This window comes from Magnolia sinica, chromosome 10 (genome assembly GCF_029962835.1).
Source record: "Magnolia sinica isolate HGM2019 chromosome 10, MsV1, whole genome shotgun sequence".
Taxonomy (NCBI): domain Eukaryota; kingdom Viridiplantae; phylum Streptophyta; class Magnoliopsida; order Magnoliales; family Magnoliaceae; genus Magnolia; species Magnolia sinica.
Window position 1 is genome coordinate 67,238,996 of NC_080582.1, and position 9,644 is coordinate 67,248,639.

The window sequence follows — 9,644 nt, forward strand, 5'->3', positions numbered from 1 at the left end:
TGAGAGATTGCGACACGTGGATCCATGTCGGAGAATTACAAATGCCAAGCGTGGAATTCGACCTACTTACACGTGTACTCGGGTTTGTAGTGTACAACTGGGGCCGGAGTTACTACATCCGCTGATCTGTTGGGCCCATCGTAGATGGGCCATGTTTTTAAAATCTACACCGTAGGTAATCTTGTAATTCATGGAATGAAAGGTGGACGGTTGGGGAGTAAGATGCAGCAAAGCTCCACATTTTGTGCAGAAATGCCCAAGATCTCGGGTCATTGTCGATGCACTGTGGGTCCTATTCTACCAACGGTCTCGATTACTCAACCATAAGAACTAATATTTATAACATGTCGAGGATCAAACGTAAGAGCAGGGTACGCGTAAACGTAGCTACCTAGCGCGGATTGGGTTCTCCCGCCGCCCGTTTCGAGCTCGGGACAAGCTAGAAGCACTGAGGGCCGCCGTGATGTACTGATTTTACCAATAGTGTCTGTGCACTTTTCCATGTCACTTTAGATTATGATCTAAAATAAGAGGTTGATCCAAGGGTCAGGGGCCACCTTACATGAATCATTAGTGCTAACGACGACTTTGTTAAAATCTTCCTAGAGCTCGCTGTGATATATATTTGCCATCCAGCTTATTCATAAAGGTCATGGAGCCGGATGAAGGGAAACACAAATATTAGCTTAATCCAAAACTTATGTGGCACTCAAGAAGTTTTCAACAGTAAGTGTGTTTATTCCCTATCTTGTGGTTCACCTGAGCCTTAGATATGCCTACTTTTTGGAATAAAAATTTTACAATGACATAGAAAAATTCTTGAACAGTGTGGATGAAATCCATACATCATGGTGGACCCTTGAGCCCTAGCTTGTCCCAAGCTCAAGACTCGTAAGGAAGTACCCAATCCATACCCCTAGCTACCATACATGGGAATGTAATCAATCCTGACTATTCAAATCTTCTACTCCACCGTGGATGCAGTGAGAGGGATCGATGGAGACTAAGTACTACCCCACCATGACAAATTTCGAGGCAGACAATCCTATCAAAGGCTTTGTGGGGATCATTGTGATATATGTGTTTTATCCAAGTTGTCCGAAAATTTTATAAGATCACATGACGTGGCTCCAAAATAGATGTAGATTGACGGCAAAAGAGGACCACAGCACATGAAGCAATAATGATGTTTATTTGTCATCTAACTTGTTCATAAAATCACGTAGACCTAGATGAAAGGAAAATATAAATATAAGTTTGATCCAAAACTATTGTGGCCTAATGATGTCTGTAGTGCAGACATTTGATTCCCCACCGTTTCTTGTGGTGTGGCCCACTTGAGCATTAAATATGTCTCATTTATAGGAACATTGCCTAAAATGATGTGTAAAAATGGATAGGCAAGGTGAATAAAACACATACATCATGGTAGGCTTCACAAAACCCCTGGCAAGACCGACAAGATCGATTATCCTTAAGTAGGTCCTTGTGAGGGTAGCACCCAACCTATGCCCTAGCTATAAAACTATAATACGAGATTGAAGAGGATTACGCTATGCATCAAGTAGATCAAATAAACTGGATAAGAGGTGTACCTAATTGTTGAAGTCTTCCACACCTTATACTTTAGAAAAACACCATAATGGAAAATAAACGCTTCGGACATGTGTAGAATTGGGGACTCAACCTTGCTTTTATATTTACTGAAGGTAAGGAGTTTATAACTCATCGAAACTCCTTCCATTTAGGCTCCACATGAATTTAGGATTCTTAATCCATCTAAAACGTTGTGTACAACATAGTTATAAAGCATCACTCATTATATGATTTTAGACCAATCACAACTAAGAGAGTCCATGGGTAGCCCGATCATGATCCAACCCCTAGGGAGATCTAGACCGTTAATCAAATAAGACCACCTTATAGAATTCTTACACTATCATGAGCCTAATGTCATGTTATTAATTGGATACTCTTAGCCATTTGATCTTGACCAATGAATGTGAAACATTCCCATTTTACTTTTGATTTAAAGTTTTGATGGCCATCATTCAATGCCAACTATTTTTTGAGTTGTCCCTAAAATATGCTTATTCTCCATAGAAGTTTCATAAAATTAGAGATTTGATCACACACAGTTTACACGTAATCTAACATTATTAGGTTAAGTGGCTAAGAAGTTGTGCCTTGGTGGCCTTGTCATATGAAGATTACCACGAAAACATGTAGTAAATGTGATTCAGAGAAGAAAATTGTAAAAGAAAAAACAAGTTCTCTATCCAAATAGCATATGGTGTATGTTCAGAAGGCAAAAGTATGCCGCTATCACCAAGTACATATGGCAAGATGTTATTAGCCATAATTCATGTAATTGCCTAAAGAAACACACATGACAATAGGGGATGATTTGCTCTCAAACTTACATCAAATTATAATTGGCGGTATTAAGATTTGAAAATATTTTTGGTAAACAAATAGATTGTTGAAAAGGCTTCTTGCCTACGAACTTGAAGATTTCATCGATTGTTGAGTATATGAAGTTTGATCAATAGCTAGATAAACATTCGATCATTCCACGATGAGTGTCTTGCCTAAAAGGGTTTTAATCAAACTACGAAATCCTTGATTATCTATATTTCGTCAACTCTCTCACAAAATTTTTGAAGATCCATCTATCATTCATGACCATATCGCTTAACAAGACTCAACAGCTAGATGAACATTTGATCGTCTCGTAATGATTATCTTGCATATGAAGCTGGCAAAGAGATGAATTTGACAATGGTGCTTGAGGACCCTTTTGTCTTCGGATTGAGACAATAGTTAGTTTCCTATTCGATTATTGTTTTACTTTTATAAGTTGAGTAGAGTGACACACACAGATATTCTCTTTTATTGGTTATAGCTAAAATATTTCTTTTATTAATATGAAATTATTGTTAAACCAAGTGAACTATCACACATTTAATTGAAAATCATTGCTTAAGGTAATAAAAACTTATTAGAACGATGAACTCTCCTCATTGCCAATCATTGATCTTTTACAATGACAAGATAGATAATCATTCACTCGAACCTAATCTCTTAGTCAATTTAGCACTTGGGGTCACAAGGTGTTGAGTTTAAGTTGAGATTATATTGACTCTAGCACATCTAGGACATACGCACATATGTACATGACACACGGCTGAGAGATTTTGAAACTAACACATATAAATGAATAACAAAAAAAATAAAAATAATCCAAGTTTATCGGTTCTTACTGATTCAAAAGATGGTGAATGATGGTTCGGGTACATGACACGCCCACAACATGAATTACAGAAATCTCCACTCAATCTAAGCTCGGTGAACTCACTATGATATTTGTATTAAATCCATCTATCAATTGGTTTGCCAACCGACTTTAAGATATGGATAAAAAGATCAAGCAATTTTAAACTCAAGTGTGCCACGTCACATGAAGCAGTGGCAGTGGAGACTCTAGTTGAGAGCCTTTCTAAGCCAACCATTATATTTCTATCCCACCAAACATTTAAATAAGATATTTCGAAGGGAAAACAAAGATATCAATCTGAATTTTTATATAACATCTTTTTATCAATCTGATTTTATTTCTTTCTGATTTTTTAATCACCTCTGATAGCACATACGTAACAGTGGGCTCCATAGAGCTTAGGCTCACGGGGATTCCTGTAAGTTACATGCAGATTTAGACCCGGCTGATGGGGAGCAGATTAGGTGTTGCTCCACCTTGATGATATGTTGTATATCCATGCCATCCATATGTTTTCCGGTCTATGATAAGACCTGGTGCAAAAAATTAAGCAAATTTGAACCTAGATTACCTCACCATGGGAAGTGGTAGTGATTGAATGCCCACTATTAAAAACTTCTTAGGGCCCAATGTAATATTTATTTTCCATCTAACATATTGATAAGGTTAATAAGACATGAATGAAGGCTAAAATACAAAGACTAGTTTGATCCAAAACTCTTATAGCCCTCAAAAAATTTTTAACAGTCATTGGCTACATTTTACAATGACATGGCCCACTTGACATTTAACTCTTCTTAAGTTTTTGGATCACAATTTATATTTTAAGCTGAAAAAAAAATGGATGGACAATATACAACAAATTCATCCGTAGAGAGTACACGATCAAGTAACACCTAATCAAATGAGCATTAGTTTTTTTTAAGGGAGTTTATTAGGTATTACCACTGGGTGTTACCCTTATTGTAGGGCCCATCTTGATGATTTGTCATATATCCAAACTGTCCATCGGTTTTTTAAGCTCATTTTAGAGGCAGTCTCAAAATTTAGGCAGATCCGGTGTACCAAACTATAGGAAACAATGATGATTGAATGCCCATCATTAAAAACTTTCTAAGTCCCACTGCAATGTTTATTTTCCATCCAACCCGTTGATTAGGTCAAACAGACCTAGATGGAGGGAAAAATATAAAGATCGGCATGATCCAAAAACTTTATGGCCCATAAAATTTTTTTAATAGTCATTCACCACTGTTTCCAGTGTTGTAGTCCACTAAGATTTGGATCTGCTTAACTTTTAAGATCAAGGACTGAAATAATCTGGCAAAACGGATGGACGGTGTGGATATACAAGAAGTTCATCAAGGTGGGCTCCACACGGTAAGGATAACACCCACTAAGGTGTTAGCTGGATAACACCTAATCCGCCTCCTTTGAAATCTGTCATCTAAACTTTAGTTTTGCACACGTGCCACGACAGCCACACGTAAGAAGGTAGTTCGCATCCTCACGCTTTATGCATTGTCACGACCTGCCAGCGTATCAAATAATTCTTCCCGATCGACGTATGTAAGCGTTGCAGCAAAGAGACACGAAACAATGCATGAAATTTCCGCGAGGGATTAGTTATTTGATACTCCGGCAGAGGTGATGGCTCGTAGGCTTATAGTTAAAACTCAAATTAACTCTCTAAATCATGTGATCTACAGCAGTTAGACTTAGATCATAACACTAATTAAAATAATCAAACTCGTTCTGTTGAATTTTGATTGTTGGTTATTTCTTATTTCAACCGACCATTAAAACGTTCACAATCGGATACTTGCAAAATTTAATGAGCTTGACATTTAGTCTACCATAAATTCAAATCGGGGCCCACCGTTTTGACGAATTAGATTTGTTTGTTTGAAAAGTCTACAAACTTATCAGTGCACGTGTATGAATTAGTATGCTCCAGAAGAGCATTATTGTTTCTCTGTACCGACTATGGGAATTAAGCGGCCGGTCAGCTGAGTAGGACTGCCGCAGAAGACGACAAACGGAGGATAAGATGAGATTGAGGATCGACGCGCGAATGCACTGGACCACACTTGAAAACTTACTGTATCCAAGCAGCTCATTGGGTGGGACCCACCGTTCATATATTTTTTAATCTCCCGTGAAAATCGGAAAGGTATAATTATCTGGGCGAGATCTGCAAAAAAAAAAAAACGAACGGATGAATCATCACAATCGTTGGTCCCACCAGCTAAGGAGATCGTATGAATTTCGTGATGGAAAATTGAACAGTGTGGGCCACACGATAAGCGGCCTAGATGTCACGCATCACCACGGCGGCCTCATACGCGCGATTGTGCTTTGCATATCTAACCATCCATTCGCCACTCCCTCCGCCAGTCGCGGACAACCACCCCAATCTATTCGTTGGACACGCGGCGCGTTGCGAGACCTTGGACCACAAGTGGGGACCACGTCGGAGCACGCGTAGAGTTCCAACGAGTGGCTGAGCGACACGTGGCATCTGTGGGACCACCTGAAACTTGACCTTGCGATGGCACTCCACTTTTTCGCGGTCTCTGCGCCGCCAGCCTGATCAGGACCTGGCGGTCCCCCGTGTAAAAGCCGAACGGTGGTGGGCCCCACCATGCCTAACTGCTCGCTCTCGCTGCCGTGTGGGGCCCACCCAGCACTGTGCGAGCTCATGTCGACAGTACACGTGGCGTGCGGTCCCCGACCTTTTTCTAGAGACTGGTCCCCTCCCCGGCTATCCTTTCCGTCGAGAGAACGGCAATAATTAAGCTATAAAGCATAGAACTATTCACCCCCTCCGTATTTATAACATCACCCATTATTCCTACTTTTGGTAAATCAAATAGCCAAAAGTTATAGCATCCGTACGAAAAATAGTGGAAAATAAAGCGTGGCTATCAATCGTTTTGGGTGTAAATAGCGATTCCCACCGAGAAAGCTACTCGTCTTTCCGTATTCCTGATCAGGATTCAGGGGACGCGGATTGCGTACTGCCCCGCCCGTCCCTATCTCCGAACGGGCAGTTCTGTGGGCGGTCCCACCATGATGTATCTGTACATCCAAACTGTCGATCTCTTTTCTCAGATTATTTTAAGGCATGAACACAAAAATGAGGCATATCCAACGCTCAAGTGGACCACACCAAATAATAAGCTTGGTTGCATCAAAATGCACAAAAGCATTAAATGTCAGTTGCATTAAATGCAAGAGTAGTCTATGGTGTGGTCCGATTGAGCGTTGGATATGCTTCATTTTTAAATAATCTTGAGAAAAGGGACTGACGGTTTGGATTTACAGATACATCGTGGTTGGCCCGCCCACAGAACTGCCCATTCGGAGCTACGGACGGGCGGGGGTAGTACGCAATCCGCGTCCGGACTCAGGAGGCTACCGTCACTCATTCGCAAGCCTTCCTTTCGTACGTGCTGATTTGGCACGTGTGTTCCGGAATATGCGCCATTATCTAGGGTCACCAGATAATCAGGCCAGTTCGGTCCCTCAGTGGACCACTCGTGAAAGAAGAATGAACGTTTTAGAAAGAAAAGGACCGACCAAGGGCTTTAGTCGACTTATCTCACCTAGACAATGACCGGACCAGCGTGTTTTTCGGCCTTGGCACTTATCGGGTGAAGCACGCCTAGTGAGCGGCCAAGATCTAGCCCACACGTACCTGGTTCGGCGGATCTCTTGTACGTGGAATAAAATCAAACCTGCAGAAACAACCCGCCTAAGGTTCAACCATGCAAATGTGACGCGCTGTAGTATGCCTGGTTTGGACCCAGTGCCCAGTGTCAGGCCAACCCGCTTCTTGTGTGGCCCGTACATGTTCAATACAAACCGACGGTTGAAAGAAGAGTGTCCTGTTAGGACACGGTTTGGCTGGTTACACAACACCTGCCTGCCAGCTGATGTCAAAGCTTTGTTGGCCCGTCATGATGTATTGCTTTATCCACGCTATCTATCGATTTTCCGGCTTATTTTAAGGCATGAACCAAAAAATAAGGTAGATCAATATCTTGAGTGACCACATCACATGAAACAGTATTGATTGAACGTTAACGATTAAAAGCTTTCCAGTGCTCCGTGTAATGTTGATTTGCCGTCAACCGGTTGACAAGTTCATATACACGTGGATGAAGGGAAAACACTGATAAACTTTTGTAGCTCTCAGAAAGTTTTTTACAGCAAGCGTTCAACGTGGTGGGGTTCACTTGAGATTTGGATCTAGTGGGGTTATGCCCTAAAATGATAAGGAAAAATGAATGGATGGTATGGGTAAAATACACACATCTGGTGGGCCTACGGATATTTGATACTAGATAGCTGGCTGGTGTTGGGTCACTAGCCAAACCGCGTCCATCCTGTTATGCCTTTTCCGTACGGTAGGGGCCATGGTTCTTTGATCCAGGTCGTTGATCCAGTGGGCCTACTTTTCATGTGATGGCCCTAAAAAATTCTGGAAAGTTTAGCAACCCTAACCTCTTTTTATTTTAAGCTTTGCTAACCGTCGCTGCATTTTCTTTACTGGTTTTTTGTTTGAAGGCCACTTTGAAGGGATGGGGATGGGATACTCCCACCTCAATTTTTCATCAGATCAACGGCCTATATCCCCTGACCATCCGCCTCATTTCACACATCAGCTTCTCCAGTCTGCCGAAATAAATAGGTAAAACTAAGACACTTGTAATCTTGGGAGTGTCGGTGGTTCGTACCTATAACTCGGTCAAATTGGACCGTCCAAAATGTTGGCCCCACTTTCTTTGTTATGATGTCCCATCGGTCTGATCGGTCTGATCGGTCTGATCTTTGAGTTTGTAATGGACGGTTGGAATTAAAAGAAGAAAAAAACTAAAAAGAAAAGGAAAAAAAAACGAAGGAACGATACGTAATCAACACCTCAATGAACAGTGATACGGACGTTAGCATAATACAATCATTCTGATTTTGGGTCTATGATCTAGGTGCACAGGGCCCGTAGCAAGGACATTGTAATTTTAATGTCACGAATGCAGCTTTTGCTGTTTCTGACTGCATGCGTTTGAAACATCACTCTCTGCCAGAGTATCAGATAACTCCCACTGTAAAGATTGTTCTCCTACGTAATTCAATCGTCGGACGAAGCATCTGGTTTCTTCTTGTTCCAATTTCCAAACCGCGTTAGGACACCACCAGCTATATACCCCACAGGTGTTTGATGCAGCGGGTGGATTAGGTACTGCCTCGGCGTCACTCAATCTAGTCGCGGCCCTATATGTGAGGCCCACCTTGATATAATGATGTAAAACGGGTTGTGGACACCTTCATGTCCAAGATGGACAAGGTCCGATCGGATGAGGAGGTGATCCAGACCATCAAAACTTTATAATAGGCATATCTCGCAAACTAAAATGAGTTACTCGATGTACCCTATATGATTTTGGGTAGAAGAAGCTACTTTATTAAACAAATTGAGCTATGCCAGGTCGCCCACGCCGAATTTGAGAGATTCTATCGTATCGATGGTAGAAGATTCATTTTATTTACATTTTTACCGTTTATAGTAAGTTTTAATTTAATTATAACTCTTTATCCTTTGGGCTCGAGGAGTTGTGTTTATAAATAGTAAATTTACTTTTTAAAGTAAGTTACGAAATTTAAAGAGTTTGAGCTGGTTTAATTATTAAACTTCTTCCAAGGTTTAGTATCACTATTTTAAGGATTGTAAATTCATTTATATTATCTACTAATGAAATTTTAAATTTTTTAGAAAATTTTTTCCCTCATGCATTCGAGGTATCTTTATGAAGAGTACAGAAAAACTCCGTGCATTCGGAGTAGTTATCCTCTAAGGAAGATGGTGATCGACCTCATCATGTCCATCCGTGTGTCAATGTATATATGCATTGTATATCCATGTTGTCCATCTATTTTGCTAGCTCATTTTAGGGTATGAGCTCAAAAATGAAGCATAATTAAATCCCAGGTGGACCGTAATTATGAGAAATAGTGATAATTGATCATTAAGAACTTACGGGGCACAAAAGTTTTCGATCAAGTTGATATTCATTTTTTCCCATTCATTCATATTTGTGTGACCCTATTAACAGGTTGGATGGCAAATAAACATTATGGTATGTATTATGGTGGGCCTTAGAAAGTTTTTAATGGCAGGTGTTCAATCACCACCCAACCCAGTGCGGCCCTCTATGTGGGGCCCACCTTGATGTATGTGTTGTATATTTATGCTGTCCATCTATTTTGTTAGCTCATTTTAGGACAAAAATGAAACATATTTAAATCTTAGGTAAACCATACCATAGAAACAGTGGTGATTTATCATTAAGAACTTATGGGGCAC